This window comes from Labrus bergylta, chromosome 16 (assembly GCF_963930695.1).
Source record: "Labrus bergylta chromosome 16, fLabBer1.1, whole genome shotgun sequence".
NCBI classification, from domain to species: Eukaryota; Metazoa; Chordata; class Actinopteri; order Labriformes; family Labridae; genus Labrus; species Labrus bergylta.
In genome coordinates, this window is record NC_089210.1 from 18,319,035 (window position 1) to 18,337,235 (window position 18,201).

Genomic DNA, 18,201 nt, shown 5'->3' on the forward strand with positions numbered 1-18,201 from the left:
ACACACACACACACACACACACACACACACACACTGAACGTCTGTGACTGAGCTAGCTGTCAGCTAGGAGCCACCTTGTCTTGGAAGTCTTTTCAGGTCAATCCACATAAATAGGGTATGGTAATAGAATATACTAGTGGGACCAGTAGGACTAGTTTGTACAGATCTACCAACTGAATTTTCTTAAAATAGCAGACAAACACCTTCAAACAGAACATGTACATGCAGATATCCAATTATACTTGACAGCTCCAGAAAGTGAAGGAGCACAAAGGTAAAGAACTGTTTCCAAGAGAGGATGATCTTTTCATGACCAGTGATTTGGTGTTTTCGTTACTAAATGGTTTATCGTCTGCTGATTGCTCCCCCTAAATAGGCGAACTTAACTCATAACATGACTGTTATAGCGTGATGTGCAATTGGACAACCACGATGAAAGCCCTCAAATGTATGAATGCTGCAGGACTCAACAGTTTGTCAAATTCAGATTTTATTTGTAGCTGTTTTACGGTTTTAATTAAGCGTCAACAAACTCAAAGACAATCAGTGCCAACTTCAAAAATCAACTAAAACAAAGACATGAACACTCAATAAAGTTTTAAACTTTTAGTAATAATGATTATGAGCTGAAAACAAACATTTAACAGAAATGTATTGCAACATGTGGGTGGAAAGTATGATGTTTTTATGCAAGAAAACAAATACTGGATCTGCGTAACTAAAAAACTACAGGCCACCTGTCATTAATTTGAGAAGCAAGTTGTTGAAAGCCAACTTTGTCTTCTTGGCCATATCCGAATTGCCAAGTACATACTCAATCTTTCAGAAGGCAGTATGTACTATCCGTGCTGCATACTGTTAGTACCTACTATTCAGTATACACACAGACAGATATTTGTGCCTACTTCGTCTGATTCATTCAGTATGGAAGTGATGTCATTTACGTTTCCCGAACCGGCCGCATTCACCCGTTTTAGTTTTAGCTTTATTCAAGAAGAGTAATGCGCATATACACAGTCAGGTAAACAAAAACAATATTACAATGCAAATCAAGTAAAAGGCAGATTAAATAACATGCAGTACAGAAAAGTACAAATGAAACACTAATATACAGAATATAAAATAAACCAATAAAGACGCATTTAAATAGTGAAATCATTAAATAGAGGGGGAAAGGTTTTATAATAATGCAGATATTTGTTATATTTTCTGTTAATTTAAAGTAGTGATTTCAGTCGGGACTTTAACTCTAGATTAAAAATTGATCAAATTAACCCATGCTCGTTTGTTTTGATTTGGAGGCGCACGTGAAGTGATGATTTACGTTAAATTTCGCACAGGATTGTGGTTTGGTAAAACAATTCATTTCCTGCAAGCACACAGCCGATCCATACGGCATAAAACCAGGAAGTTAGTATCCATACTGAAATGTTCAGTATACTGCGCGGACCCAAAAAATGCATACTGAATGACCACGAAAGTTCAGTATACTGGATAGTACTTACTGCATACTGAACTGTGACAATTCAGAAAGGGACCTTGCCTTTATTCTGGCACAAATATTACACTGTCATGGATACGATGAGAAAGTACAAAGGCATAATGAGAGCAGTGCTGCAGCTGGTTCAGGACTGGATTGCTTGTTTTGGCGCACCGTGGACACAGCAGAAACTTTACTCTCTCGCTGATCTTGTCCTGCAAGATCCTCTTTTTTTTTACAAAAATTGTCTAGTTTAACTAAGAGGGGTGATTTAAAAAAAAATAAAAAAGTTGACTCAGTGTTTAATAGAAAAGAAATTTTATTTACCCCTATTCACAAAAATTAAATAAAAACATACATTGGATAACTTCCCACCTGCACCACATGTTGAGCGAAAAGGAACTACATCATATACACTTTCCAGCCGTGACATCAGATTGAAACAAAGTCATGAATTAAGTTTCCACATCTTTCCGAGGTTTGCACCGAGCACCTACTCCTCGTCGTCTTCAGTCCAACCACATTTTTTCAGTTTGACAATATCAAACGGCCCGCTATAAAACAAAATAATTCTTTAAAGAAAAATAATTTATTTAAAAAAAAAAAAAAAAAAAAGGAGCCACACTGAGAAGCATGCAATGGTTCATGACACTGAAGGAAAAAACCTGGATGGCTCAATGGACAAAAAAGATTGTGCGAACCACGGAGTCCGCCATAGTTCCTATGGCTTCGTAAAAGGATGAGCAGATTCTTGTGCTGATACTTCCCAAACACCAGAGTGTCCAGGATGAAGCTCAGGTAGGGCACCAGCTCCGTGCACGCCGCCTCCTCCTCCTCCAGAGTGGCAAACACACTAAGAGAGACGTAAGGGACTCATTAATATTCATGTACTGTTTCTGAAGTGAAACACCATCAGACAGAAATGAGATCATGTGAGAATCGAAATTGTGAGTTTACGACTAATCCTGCAGCCCCATCAAACACTGGGTCTTAGTACCCAGACTGAATGTTCCCTGAGCCCACATTGACACACCTGATGGTCAGTGGGCAGGGCTTCATGCTGGTTGATCAGTAACCTGGAAGCTCCTCGGTCTGCACCTCTGCAGCCAGCTGACTGGGATCAGACAAACGCTTCGGTCGATTTTTTGTCACAGCACCCCCGCTCTGAGAACACGCTGCCTGGCGGGGGCGCTACAATTCGGCCTTTTGTTCACATCATGTCCCAGTAGACACTGACCCTGCCCACTATGTGACATCTTAAGTGATGGGCTGTTTGTGTATATCTCACCATGACATTACAGCAGCTGGTCCTGTTAGAACCAATCAGTGGGCAGGTCTGACATCACAGCAGCTGGTCCTGTTAGAGCCAATCAGAGAGCAGAGTGAACAGCAGGTACAGACTCATTAGAGGGACAGGTAGAAAAAAGTGATCTGCATGAATCAGGATACGCTTCAGTCCGGTTTTGTCACGGCCCCTCCCCCTGTGAACAGACTGCTGGGGGCGGAGCTTCAGTCGGCCTTTCATTTCATCACTTTCAGGCAGTGAGACAGGTAAACCTACACCTCCTTAGTCTTTGGACAGATGGTCTTACCTTAGTCCCTCAGTCCCAGGAGTCCTGAGGAGGTGGAGTCTGATCCTGGTCCTGAAACAGATGAAGAAACCTCTGAGTGACAATTCAGTGTGTGTAGGGCTGTAAAGGTGCATTCAGGTGGTGTGGGAAAAATCGGAAGAAAATTGTTTCCTGCTCAAGTCGGAACAAAAATGGAGGGGCCCGACTTGCCGCAATAATCTTAATCACATGAGCGCTAAAATATGTTACGTCAGCGATAAAATACGATTATTAATCCACGTATTGAGATATAACTTGCAACAGAGACACAACTTCCCTGTAGCATCAACACTGCTGTTGCAACTTTACAAACTCGTGAACACACTGAAGCCAGAAGAAGAACTCCCAACTCAGAAACCATCACAGCTGACTAACTTGCTCATTACCGAAATTTCCCAAACTTATTGTATTATTATAACGACGTTTTCGTAGGGCCGTTCATGAGCTCAGAACTCGTTAATAAAGTAAATTTGGTATTTCCGAGAAGCACGTGGAGGCAGCATGCGCACGCACTCCTCACGTTGCTCACGTCCACTAAACCCGAATGTTCCCGCCCAAAGCTGTCCTGTTAGTGAACACATTGCATTTAAGTTAAAGTCCATGTCCCACACGGTTCATCTGCTCACCTTTAACAGATCCATCCTGGTCGGTGCTCGGTCCTTTCACGGGTCCATCCTGGTCGGTGCTCGGTCCATGTCGGTTCACCGAGCTGGAGCTAACGTTAGCCGCCGCTGCTAAGTTACCCAGTAAACTGAGTCAGTGAAGACCGGAAGTCCTCTCATCAGCCCGGAGTAGGACTAACTCGTCCTGCGCTTCTTAATGAGACCGTAAAATCTGCACTTTGATCGGATTGAACGACGTTAATAACCGGCCGTCCTCACTGATCACCCAACAGAGCGCCATGTTGGATTTATAAGAACCGGCAACCTATCACGATGTTTAAATTCTTCTTCTGGGGAATTGATGGTAAACCGGGCGGTGATCAGCTCGGGTGAACTAGCGCACTCTAAAGGCTCGGAAGACACCGTGAATATTAGTCATTCTATTTCTAAGTAATCCTTCTTTCACACAATAAAACAGATATTAAAAACACTAAATAATCATATCTGAAATCAGCCAGCGTTACCTCACAACACATTAATGTTGAAACTGAATCAGAGTTTATGAGTTTAATACATTTGAGGAGGCTGGAGGATAAACTTTAGATAAAGTCTGAGAGAAACATGCAGCTCAATTACAGTCTGTGTGTGTGTAGCAGGTCACAAGAGTATATCTTCTATGATATTTACATTTAAGAGCGTTTGAAATATATGTTCTGCTTGTGTTCAGTGTTTCACATTAAGACACCAGGTCTCTCTATCTATCTTTCTCTCTTTCTCTCTGGTGCATGCTGGGAGTGAGTGGTGTGGAGTGAGACGCTGAGCGAGTGGTTTTCATGTTTTTTTTTCTTTAGTAATTTGATTTAATTTAATGTAGTTTATTGGTTGTAGTTTCACTTTAAGTTTATTGTTAGTGTGTGTTTGTGTTTGTGTTTTTCTTTTTCTCTCCTGCCGGTGTCTCTCCGGTCGGCGTCTTCAGACGTCATGTTAAATGGAGTCACCTTCGGCCACCTCACGCGAAAGCATGCCATTAAAATCAATGCCAGCTTTCCGTGCAGCGTGGAGAAGGTCAGGCTTGCGGTGGAAGAGAAGGTCAGGCACGGCAGCATTGATTCAATTAATCCACGCTCGTTTGTTTTGATTTGGAGGCGGACGTGACGTGTGATGTACGTTAAATTTCGCACAGCATTGTGGGTGGTAAAACACAATTCATTTCCTGAAAGCACGCATCCGATCAATACGGCATAAAACCCGGAAGTTAGTATCCATACTGAAATGTTCAGTATACTGCGCAGACCCAAAAAATGCATACTGAATGACCACGAAAGTTCAGTATACTGAATAGTACGTACTGCATACTGAACTGTGACAATTCGGAAAGGGCCAGGCATCACAGTGAAGGAAATGTTTGTACAGGTGGCTCCGATGACACAGCCTTCCACCAGAGTCATCCTGTCCAATGTCCCTCCGTTCATAACCGACGAGTTTCTTAGCAGAGAGCTCTCCAGACATGGGAAGGTGGTTTCACCCATAAAAAAGATTCTGTCTGGATGTAGATCTCAGCTGCTGAAACACATAGTGTCTCACCGTAAACAACTGTTTATGATACTTAACAATTGGGATGCGGACCTCAACCTCCGCTTCCATGTTAAAGTAGATGATTATGACTACATGATATTTGCCACCTCGTCGGCTATGAAATGTTTCGGTTGTGGTGAGGAGGGACACACCGTGAAGGCCTGTCCGAGACAAGGGGATCCGGCTCCGCCTGGCCGTGGGGTGACGCCCGGCCCTGTGGCGGGGCTTTCCGCTGGTTGCAGCGGAGCGGTGGGAGGCCCCTGCAGGCCGCGGCGGAGACTTCATCTGGCGCCTTGCCACTGCTGTGTCTGACCTGGAGCTCGGGGTGGTGAGTATGAATGATGTGCACGGTGTGGGTGAAAACAATCAGGGAAGTGAAGGAGAGGTTTTGGGTGATGTGGTGGAAAGTGAGGTGGGTGAAGAAAAGGGGGAAGAAACAGCTGGAAAAGTGTGAGTGAAGTGCAGATAAATAAAGCAAGTGGCGTCAGTGAAACGCAGGAGGGTATGTCAGAGGAGGAAGATGAAACACAGGCAGAGGAGACAGGTGGGGGGAACAGTAAACTTACATGGGGGAACAGGTGGAAGAGGCTGAGATGGAGGAGGAGGAAGAGGAGGCAGTGAAGGTCAAATCTGCTTCTAAACACAGGCACATGGGAAAGGAGGGCTGCAGTGTCCTAGGCTACCTGTGACGGCGACGGCGCACACACCAGCCAGTCGTCCAGATAGGGGAGGACCTTCATGCCCTGGGATTGTAGGGGAGACAGAGCTGCTGCTACACACCTGGTGAACACCTGGGGGGAAAGGGAGAGGCAGAACGGAAGAACCCTGAACTGAAAATGACGGCCCTGAAAGGCAAAACGGAGGAATTGCCTGTGTCAAGGAAATATGGGGACGTGAAAGTATGCGTCCTTCAGGTCGATGGATTTAAACCACTCGAAGTACGTTGAGTAGTATCCCCAGGGCTGAGCCACGGGGTCTACCGGCTCGATGGAACCCTTGACCAAGAGGGTAGAGAGCTCTTGGTCGAGAGCAAAGGCTTTTGCCGGGTCGCCTATGATGGTCATCTTGACCCGGCCAATGGCTGGGGGCCCGCGTTGGAACTGCATTCTGTATCCCTGGGCTAGAGTGGAAACCACCAAAGCGTCTGGTGTGGGAAAAACAGCCGACAGCCGGCCCCAAGGCCTCAGAGCCTGGCCCCCCGGCCTCTAGAGGCTCTGGGGGGGGGCGGCGATTTGAGTCCCAGGTTCGAGGCTGTCTGGAGGACAGGCGATCGGGGGCTGAAATTCCTGGGCTGGGATGTTGTGCTGGGCGCTGAGGCTCCTGGTGACCACTGGCACCAGCTGGGGACTGAAACTGGCGTTGAGGAAAGACCACAGTACTCCTAGGCCTAACATGAGGAGGCAAGCTCCTGCTGAGACCAGAGAGCTGCTGCCTGGTCTGTCTAGCCTGAATAGACTGTTCAAGAGCCTCTAGAGCTGCTGATCCGAACAGCTCCCCTGGCTCCACTGGAACTGCTTGCCTCAGTGAGGGGCGACTGCACCAACCAAACCTGCCGGCGAGCCTGGACGAGTGTGGACATCACCCATCCCAACTCCCTAGACATCAGCGCGAACGCCTGGAGGGATGCATCACTAAGACTATGCACAGATATATCAGGTGCCGTCTACGGCAGGGAGGCTGACAGGGCAAGCAGAAGGTGGGACATCGAGTTCCCTATCCTCCCCATACGGGCTCCTGCCTCATAAGCCCGAGACAGGAGGTCGTCTGTCACCCTGCATTGAGGTCGGGGACACCGCGCATCCCTCCTAAGGTCCTCATCGGGAGAAACAATAAGAGCCACAATGGCTGGCATGTGGCCCAAACCGAACTTGGCCACATCGTGCATAGCTGCAAGAGCCCGGCCATCTGAGGTAGCGTGGGAGAGGGCATTCGAATCTCTCCAGCACGCGTGCAACTCTCTCAGGTATTCCTCCGAGGGAGGCACCATGAAGGTAGCTGGGGCTGTACTACGCCTAAAAAACGCACTCACCGGGGGCAGCTCTGGCTGAGGAGGGTCCAGCTGCAGACGAGCCAGGGCCCTACGAATGAGGGCCCCATGGAGTCATCCTCCGAGCCCCGTCCGGAGCTGAGGGAAGAGGGAAGCCTCAGCCAGCCACTGAGGCCTGAGAAGCCCCCTCTTGAGAGGGTGCATCCCCCCCATACTCTCCAAACTCTGTGGCAGATGCCACCATTGAGAGGATGTCCTCCTCAATAACTGTAGTGGCATCAGTCTGCCTTGTGAGAAAGGCAGCCTTCATCTGATCAAGCTCTGCAGTAAGCTGGTCCACCCTGGAAGCGAGCTTGGACTGCTTCCGGCTAGAGGCGCCCACTGTCTCAGCAGCTCTACGCTTCAACCGGCCAGGAGGGATCGTAACCGGCCCCTAAGCCGGAGTCAGCTGAGGAGGAGACAAATAAACTGGCGAGCTCACCCCCCCCAGAAGTTCCTCCACCTCAGACAGTCGAGCAGCCCTCATGGTCCGAGGCATGTAACTGCAGTTCATGCGCAAACTCCACGCCGAAAAAAAGGGCAGGCACCAACAACAGGTGCTTCCAGTAGTAACAGTTAACACAAGTGAAAACGCGATCCTTAAACAATAAGTGCTGTCAACAAAACAACACGGGTGCAACCGAGTTGCTACCCCACGCCGTTAGAGGTTAACTCCGTCAGACACAATGTCGCTAACCGTAACAAACAGAAACTAAAGTACGCTGGATGTGGCAAAAACACACAAACTTAAGCAACAACAAAAAACTGTGATATTCACAATTATGTCGGCGACAAACCTTAGGGATCACTATCCAAGGAAAAACCGCAGAAAGGCCAAGCTCGTCACAGCCCTTGGAGGGCAACTGAAGCACCGCAACTCCAACAAAACAGGGCTACAAACGACATATAGCTACTCAACCTACTTGGTATAGCTACTTGACCTGCTCATGTGCGATATGGTATCATTCAGTGCTTAAAGCACCGCCTCTGGCGGTCAGGAAGGATGATAATTTAACAATACTAGTACAGAGAAACAAAAGGATAAGAAATTACAAAATAAAAACACCAAAGACTAAACTAGGAAACATTAAGATAACACACAAGGGAAACAAGCAACACCAGAAGAATGAGGACTAAAGCATGAAAAATAAATCTAAACTCTGAAATACACAAAATACAAAACTAAACCAGACCAAATCATGACACAGTCAAAATAAAACAAAACACTTTTGATACATGTGGAAAACGATTAATACAATATTCTCTGTTTGATCTTATTCAGGACATGATAAAGTCCGTGGACTGAGAACTGACATGTAATTAATAAAAGGTCACTAAGCATACTGATTGGTTGATTAAATGTAAGTTGGTAGCAGGTAGTAACAATTCCATGGCATTAAAACCAACCTTTTTACACATTGTTAAAACAAAGATTTATACACACACATTGAAGACAAAAGTAAAGAGACCCTGCATATTAAATAAAAAGGAATAAAACTGTCACTCTATACACACACACACACACACACACACACACAAACTTGAACCTCTTTGAACGAAAGCACAACCGAGCTGTTTTTGGAGTCCAGTGTCTTTTTGGTCGAGGAAAGTAAAACAACCAAACTTTATTCCTTTGATCCAACGGGGACTTGAACCGGGGCAACCCTCAAGTTACCAGCCCATATGTTATTTTTTTCCTTTAACTTTTCCCATGTCATCCTCAGCACACACTGTCTATATGTGGTCAATCTGCACAATTTAATGACAATCCCTATGGGGAAATATAGCCTACAGTACACTAGAGGGCAGCACTTGATTAATAATAGGAAGACAGAGTGAGCAGTGGATTATTCTTATAGACACACACACACACACACACACACACAGACACACACACACACACACACACACACACACACACACACACACACACACACACACACACACGATTTGCAAGTCTTGACTTCAGCAGAAGTGAGTCATCATTCTGTAACGTCTCCCTCTCTCATCTACAGCATGCACCTGCAAGCCTCGTGTCCTCATTTGACCTCATGTAAATTAGGGGTTGAGTACCTTTCTGTTACTTTATGCTTGACTGGAAACATGCTGATGTTTTTATGAATAATAATTCAAAAGTTTGGGTTTTTAATATTGTACATATTTACAGTCCACACATGTTAACATGTCACAAGTGATTCAGTGATATATTGACAAACTACCTTTAAATAAAGAACATATACATTTATAAGAGACAATACGGATTCACTCTCATTGTAAACTTGGCAGTAATACACTGTATATATTTGAGTTTTGTAGTGAGGCAGAAAAAAACCCCCAGTTAGATTGAATCAAAGCTCCTCCTCCTGTCACTCACTCTCTGTGCTGTATTAAATGGCTCCTCCAGCACCTCCTCTCCTCATCCTCCAAAGCCTCTAATCTGTCAGCAGTGACAGATTAGACATTCCAACATGCTGGGGACCCTGTGCACTCTCATCACTGCTCTAACATGTAAGGAGGCTGACTTACTGCAGCTTTGAGCTCATGTTGGATTCATCAGTCTGTGTGTTTCTCTTGACTCCATGTCATCTTGTTGTTTCCAGGTGTGAGTGCTGTGACGCTGGTGACACAGAAGCCTCCTGTTGTGACTCTGAGGAGAGGAGAGACAGCCACCATGGACTGTAACCTGGGGACTGTGACTAGTTATTCTGCTCGTTGGTACAAAAAGATTCCAGGAGGAGTTCCTCAATATATTCTGAGGAACCATCACAGCTGGAGCTCTCCAAGCTATGGCTCTGGTTTCTCCTCTCCAAAGTTCACATCCACTCATCAGTCACAATCAGATTATCGTTTGATCATCAGCACTGTGGAGGAGAGAGACTCAGCAGTTTATTACTGTCAGACATGGGACGACTCTGTCAAAGAGAACGTATCACAGTGATTTACACCGTGACAAAAACCTCCTCACGGAACACTTCTGCTTTTTGTCAATACATCAACATTGGAGACTCAGTTGCTGCTCCCGTTTGGAGACAGACTTGGGTCTGGAGCCTAAGTACGAATCATTATCTAGAAATTGGTCTGGGGGCTGGAGAGGTACTAGGTCACTTCCTGAGGACTGCCAAAAGGCCCTTGAGCAAGGCACTAATACCTCAACTGCTTGGGCGCTCTTTCTTGTGCAGCCCCTCACGCTGACATCTCTCCATTAATGCATGTCCATTAGATTGTTTGTGCATGTGTATTTGTTTATTCCTGGTCTGAAGCCTGTCCAATAACAGTGTGAAAAACTAGATTTCCCCTAAAGGGTTAACAAAGTAGGTCTTGTTCTTCTTCTAAATAAAAAGTTAAGTAGATACCAGGATCACGAGTCAGTTAAACAAATGATTAATAATTTGATATGTTGGCCCACAATGTCGTTCAAATGATGTGTCTAAACTGTAACACTAGCTAGACCAGCACAGTGAATTGATAGCATCTGGAGGAGCTAGAAGTGATTTTTGTTTGCTTACCTTTAGATTAGTCAACTAGTCTTAATCAAAATTTCTGTTTAACCGACTCAGATATTAGTCGCTATGAACCTCACTGTAACATGTTACATCATTGTTCATCACATTGTCTGAATCCCTTAAAGGTGAAACAATTGCAGACATGTATACTATGTATGTAACAACCTTTATTAATCAAGGTTTTATTTTCTGTGTTTATCCAGTTCTTGGAGCTCCTCGTCTTGCTGGTTCTGGCTGTAAGTTGTTGTGCTCTGGACATGCTCTTACACGCTCACAAATGCTTCCTGCAGGTTGTTGGCATCCAAGGTAGGATCATTTATTATGTCATGCAGTTCCCATAGAAAATTCGGCTCAAGTTAGTTGCAATTTGTGAAATAAATATGTAATGTGAAAATATCAGTGTTCATAAACAGGTTAGTCGTTTCTTTCAACTAACTCAGCAAAAATTCCAAACTAATGTATTTCATTCATAGTTAATGCAGGAAAACCTTAGTATAGTCAATAAACTCAAAACTTTTACTGACATTCAGCATGACCGCATTAAGTAGTTTGAGCTTCAGGCCCCCCTCTCATCAGGAGGTCGCTGCCAGTGTTGAGAACCAACAGATTTTTCTCACTGAACAAATTACTTTGTGTGGTCTTAAATGGTCTTAAATACACTTAAGAGCCAAATCATCTGAAATCTGAGATCCAAAATAAAAGTCAATTTTTAAAATCTTGACTTTATTAAAAAAAAATTGTTAATATATTTTGAGACTTGTGCATCTACCATCCTCATTGGATGTTCTTCTCTAAGACAATTTAAAATAACACTGAGTATCCCTTTAGCTTGCCCCGGTGCTGACAGACATGAACCAGTAATCTTGGTATCAGTCCCTCAGATTCAGAGTCATTTTAATGCACCACTTGAAGCATTGCCAGGAAGGTAATGTCTGAGAATGAAAAATGTTATAGCTTTTTGCTTTTACATGAAACCTTGTTCTCATTCCTCTTAATGACACAAGCTTCTCACCTGCATGTCTCCACAGCCGATCATCGAGACAAAAAAAATGACAATAGATCAGGTCACATCAGTTGTCCTGCGTGTTCTTCTTCTTTTCCTTTGCTACAAGATGATCAATTTCATCCTTCTGCTGGTCACCTTCTTTCTTAGGTGGTTAGTGAATGTTAGAGCGGCTTTGTTTGTTCCTGTTTTAATCCTGAGTGGGCAAAGTGTCAGCTTAGAAGCTATGTGTACAATACTGGCGTGTGCAGTGAGCGTCTGCATCCTTCATTGGATTTGGAAACGAGAAAGGGACACGGCCATGGATACCCGAGTTATTCAACTTGAAAAGGAGGTGAATATGTTATATCAACAGAGGTGAACAGATGAAGAAGCAGATTTGGTATTTTGTGCTCCTGTCTTATAGACTTTTGCATATTTTGTTTTTAGTGCTCTTAGGGCCTGATTTACTAAAGGTTTGCATGTCTTAAAATGTGTGCAAACTTGATACCAGCCGCAAAACAGTGCTGTCTGATCTACTAACGGCAAAGGATTGCGTCTTCCATATGAGCAAAACAACACTCATTGTCCATTTATTACGTTTGCCTTAATGAATATGCAATATGGGGCATTTCTGCCCTAGAAAAAGGAGGAGACATAGACACAATCAAAAGAAGGCATACAGATCACGTTTTTCCCCACACATGTTAACATGTTTGGAATGACAGCAGGAAACACCATGATTAAACTATATTGTTGCCTATTTATAGCCAAACAAAACTGAACACTCACAGCCTCTGCATTCTAAAGAATTTCAACATTGACATGTATGTCTTCTTGTTTCCTTCATTTCGCCAACATTACATTTTAAACAGGGGTTTCCTTTTTCTCGGGCTGCGTGTCTCTCCCCCAGCTCGTCTCCTCTAGTGCGCTCCTCTCCATAATGCACGCGTCACCTCCCTCTAAAGCCCACTGCTGCTACTCTGTAGGACGCTTGGATTGGGGTACTTCACCACTGTTTGTACCCCCGTCTTCGATACCTCTTTCCAGGACATTTATGTCCGATCAGACACAGCGCTGGCCAGCTGTCTGGTGCACAACAACGGCCCAAGTGTAACGCCTGGGAGCCACAGAGGACACAGCTCACACCTCCTGCTCAATGTGTGACACTTCATTCTTAAGATTAAGGGAAGAAAAGAGAGGCCCTGTTTAATAACGAGGTTTTCTTATAAGCCAAATTTTCTTTTTGTAATATTTAGATTTTTCTCCTATAACTCTAAAGTATTGTGCGTTTATTTGCTGCTTCTACTAATACCTATTTTGCGCTTGCAGTTATCCTGCTTTCTGTCCAAACTATCCGTGATGTAAACCAGTAGAACACGCAAAAGCCTAACTTAAATACTATTGCCTCCACAAGGTTTTCACCTGTTGTCATTCACGCAAATTTTCTTAGTAGATCACCCGCAAATCGCACATTAACCAAACATGCAATTTGTTGAAGTGAACACGCAATTTAGCACTCTTTACTTGGGATCTTAGTAAATCTGTACCAGAACTTCAGCGACCTTCCAGTTCCCAACCCAAGTCCCTATACAGCTGCCCCATATTGCATTCATAACAGTTGTTTCCTAATTTGGATGCAACCAATTTAGTTCATATTCAGTCACATGATTTCATTTGATTTAATGGTTGAGTAAAACTTATCTTTCATTTTGTTTGTTTGCCCTGATCCTCTGACAAAAGGGCCGCTGCCATTCAAAGATAGACTTTTAAGCCCTGCCTCAGACTCATGATTTCCAAAAAAAGATCTGTTTCTCTTTATTTTAATTGCTTTTTTCAAGATAATTCAATTCTTTGAAAATTCTGTTATAGATGTTAAGTTTGTAGTCAATTTGGCTCCCCCCCCTTTGTATTTATATTGGACTAGTCCATTGTGTATCTAACCCCACTTGTGTAAGTTGATGTTAGGTCTGTTGTTATGTTTTGGAAGGTTAATTCATTCCTTATTCTATAAGTTGACCTCTTTTTGATTTTAGATACATTGATCAATTTTGTTACTGATTTTCTCAACTTAATTCAAGCAAATTTGCTCTTTTTATTATACCTTTGTCCTTTGCCTGATTGCTTGGTCCCTTACATTCACCTACAGATCATTATTTATGTATTTGGACTCTACAAGGGACGGTACACCAAAACTTCTGCTAAATTCTGTCAAGAACAAAGATTCATTTGGCTCGTTTGCCTACTTCTCAATTAGCCGGAAGTTAGTTCGAGTCTGTATTGACGGCCATTATTGGGCTTCAAAACAGCTCTTCATAAACCTTCTGGTGGCTTCACTGAGACTATACATGTATGTTTTGGAAAGCACAAGCTATTTGGAAAAAATTGTGACTTTAAAGGAAAAATGTGCAACATTGAATGTATCTCTGAGTCATGACTGTCTACAGTGAGTGAGAAGCCTGAGTCCCGCCAGCTGTACAACCGTGGGTATAAAGCTGTTTTAGTCAAGGACTAGAGAAAATAAGTATCACATAGTCTACTCACTGCTTATTTGGATTATGATGTATCCACTGACTGTAAATATTAATGGACGAAGCCTGAGTGACGTCAGGGGAACTCCGGAGGCTCATCGGCAGCCGCCGTCATGCTGGAAATCCTGTCTCAGCCTAACTTTCAGTCAATCTAACGACAGGCTGAGAGCTGGAGCAGAGGCGGGTTTGAAGCCTCTTGACCAACCGTTACATCGAGCCCACCTCTCAATCATTTCAGCTATGCACCTAGCTATGGATAACACGTATCGTTTTCAAAATCAAAACTGAGCCCTTTAAAACCAATTCACCCCCCGAACATTGTGTGCCAGGTACGACAATAACTACTCAGCCCTATTTGTTTTTTGAACCAGGCTATAAACATGTTTATTTATGCTGTAAAAATGGCTTTTTTGCCTGTTGTGTGTGTGTGACTTCTGGTGTTCCTGGAGCCAGCCTCAAGCCGACACTCGAGGAACTGCAGTAGTTTGCATTCCACATTGGCTTCATTCAAGACTGGAGGTTACACCTGGGTTGGAGGTGAGTCACTGGAGGAGAGCGGAGGCTTCAGAATAGAGGAGATGTCACCGAACAGTAGTTTGTTGTTGGTTTAATGTTGTTGTTCAAGATCTACTGGATCAAAAAGTGCCACATTCTTCCTTTAACCAAATTAAACGTAAATTCATGTTTCTTGTCTGTTGCAAGCAGTGCCTCAGTCGGTATATAAAAAATGGATGCTTTCAGGGTAATCCTGGACTTGTAGACAATAGATACTGTTTGAGATTTGGAAGGCTTTTGCTGTTTTGGAAGCTGAGAATGGCAGCGTTCTGATAAATTACCATCAACTCAGTCTTTCTAATAGTGGGTGAAGGCTGATTTACAGAAAACGATGTAATGTCATGCAAAAATATTTCAAACCGCACACCCTTCAATGAGCTAAGTCAGTGTAAATGAGCCACCTATGTCTTTCTGCCCAGGCTGAAATAAGTCATATTCAAAGCAGGTTCACAGCTTATCAACAAAACTCCCTACTGACTTGAAAATCCCTGTCAGTATAAAGAGAATCCTTTGCAGCAGACTGCAGGCTATTATGTGACTTAACACAGTCTGCTGTCCCTGTGTGTCAATTTCTGTCATTCATTTTAAATGTAGTCCTTTTATTCTTGTTTGATCACAACTGTTTCAAATCTAACAACATATACTCCTCCTCCTCTAAAGTCAAATGATTGATATCATTTTCTTTGTGGTAGGGTTTTGTATTCGATGTTGCAGTGGTATGAACTGCAGATAGTTGCAAACTCACCTTTTTGAATCCACTGAAACAAATGGAAAAGCAAAAAGAAGAACATCCCAAACTCGCCCACTCTCCTTTTTTTCTCTCAGCCTCCAGACAGCTTTAAGAAGACTCATTCAAAACTATCAAGCCACCTTTAAAAAAAAAACAAAACACTCAATGCTTAAATTTGGCCAAAGCATTTGGCTGGAAGCTTTGCTGTTGCATTTTTACAAAGCTTGCACATGTGAGGCAGGAGTGAAATAAGCTGATTTCAAATAAAAAGGCCATATTACAATTTTAAAAAGTTTCTGTATTCACTAAGTCAGATCAATCATTTGATTCTTTTGGGTTTCTCAACCAAAAGAAAAGCAAATCTAGCAAAATTATTCTGACCTGTTCATCAAATCTTGAATCTGTTATTCTGTGTTATATTTCAGATCATGACACATCTCATGAGATGCACTGAGAAGTCCTGTTCTTTAATTCATGATTGGGCTTAAATGGATTTTTGCACAATAAAAAGTTAAACTCTGAAGCTCCTCACTCAAGATTTATTCTTCCAATGTTTTTAAACCAAGCCCCTTTAGGTAGGACCGGTCTACTGAATCCCCTGGAAGATAAACCGACCAGCCATGAGATTATGAACACTGACAGGTGGAATTAAAATAATTAATCATAATAATAAAAATAATGTCATGTGATTATGTTCAGGTACATGTGAAGGTTTGATTGGAGTGTCTACAGCCGAGTTACAAACCATCTTGGTGAAATATGCAGATTGAGGGCTCGCCACGGCCACAGCCTTTGAGTAATGAGAAGGATTATAATAGCTTTAGCACTCACTCTATTGACCTTCACATCTGACGGCAGTTCAGCACTGGTAAGGTGGGTTTTGTACTATTTTAGTTATTATGTAGTGCACCTTCATTTATCCTAAGTGTTTTATAGATCCTTATTTCCTTCAGAAAGTAAATCTCATTTGACTAATTGTTTCATTACACTAAAAATCTCTGACTTGTCTTTCAGACGTTTGTTACATCCCATGTGTTTTTCTTGAACCCTTTTGAATTGAATTTGGAGAAATAAATCTTGTAAACCAGTCTTCTCAAAGTGGGGTTCCACGACTCCCAGGGGTCAGCGAACCATAACTTGGGGGTCCGCGGAATAAAATAAAAAGTGTGTGAAATCAACGTCAGAGGTATAGGAGTGAATCAAGTGTGTGCAGGCGCGTCTCACCCGTGGGTGTTGTGGGTGTTGCGGTGTTGTGGGTGTCTCTTTCACTGAAACGTATTTTCATCCCCACACTTTTTGACTTTTTACCAGTGGAGTCATTGATGAAAACCTATTGGTCAAGTAAGATTTATTAAGTGACAATTAAGCCAATCACAGCTGTTTGGTTACAGTTGCAGCAAGGTAAAGTTACGTGCTTCCTCCTGTCACCCATCACCTGTGCGAGCGTGTGTTCAGGTGTGCACTGTTTCTCTTAGGCATGTGCTTCTCTCTGTCTTAACAGAATCAGCACGTCCCGCTGCTGTCGGCCTGCCTGACTCCAACTGCTGAAATTATTAACACCAGTCCTACTTTTATGATCACTGTTATAATTGTTTGTGTTAATCTTACAGCCCTTTAACTACAACTGGAAACGATCAGTCATGCTCCTATTATCCCCGATTATTATATTAGTCCTTCTGTCTCTAACTGTTTTAAATATTATGATCAGTCTATTATCATTCCTTTGCTGTTCGTGCTACTATGACACGCTTTCAGTTTATTATGGGCGCTGTAGCTTTAAGGCTGTATTGATGAGCAGTCGAACGTCACTTCCTGCTCACCAGAGCAACCACGCCCCGTTCAGGTGAAAACAAGCCCTGAGATTGTATCGGCGGTAGATTAGAAAACAGCTGTGCAATTAAGCTTTTTGAACTTCAAACTATTTAAAAAACACTATTTAGTATGTTTTATTTTTTTATCTACAAATGCCAAAGGAAGGTAAAAGAAGAGCTCTGTGTGTTTGGACTGAAACTAGAGAGGATTAAAGTGGTAAATTGTGGGACCGCTGTCATGTTCCTGCTAGCTTTGAGGCAGTGATTGCTTCTTAACAGAAGAGAAGTCTGTTAACAGATTCTTCACACATTCATTCACTAACGTATTAACAACGTTTCAACTGTCACAAAACATAGATATGTTGGTGAAGATGTCTCTAAACGAAGGAACACTATACACCAAAAATAAATGTAAAAATAAAAAGTTTGCTAGCTCGACTCCTCTGATCACAGTATGTGCTCGTTTGACTGAGAGAGACTGAACACTCATACAGCTTGAATTGTGTTTATTTTATAATGTTATGATGCCGATCTCTGTTCAAAAATGTAATATTTTAAATGTTTACATCACTGGTCATCAGATTTAGGCTCACACTTAAAGTAATGGTTTTCATATTTTAAGTTTTTAAATCAGTAAAGACTCAAACTTTTCCATTAACCTCCATTCATTCAGATAGAATAATTTCACCCAGAAAGGGGCAGGGCCTGCATCGTTTGGGCAAAGTACTCGGATGGGTTGCTCACATGAATTATCTGTTGTTGTTGTTTTTGTCTCTATCTATCTCTAACTTTCTGT

The 18,201-nt window shown here is 42.9% G+C and overlaps 1 long non-coding RNA gene and 1 other non-coding gene across 2 annotated transcripts; both read right to left on the reverse strand.

Moving 5' to 3' along the window:
- Positions 1-1,781: 1,781 nt before the first annotated feature.
- On the reverse strand, positions 1,782-4,025 carry LOC110000627 (uncharacterized). The gene is made up of 4 exons (XR_002278722.2): positions 3,717-4,025; positions 3,073-3,123; positions 2,769-2,837; positions 1,782-2,333 (listed from the first exon to the last, which is right to left on the reverse strand). It is a non-coding gene; the product is annotated as an uncharacterized lncRNA (long non-coding RNA).
- LOC114921500 (small nucleolar RNA SNORD89) lies at positions 2,594-2,707 on the reverse strand. The gene has a single exon (XR_003809793.1). It is a non-coding gene; the product is annotated as a small nucleolar RNA SNORD89 (small nucleolar RNA).
- Positions 4,026-18,201: the final 14,176 nt, after the last annotated feature.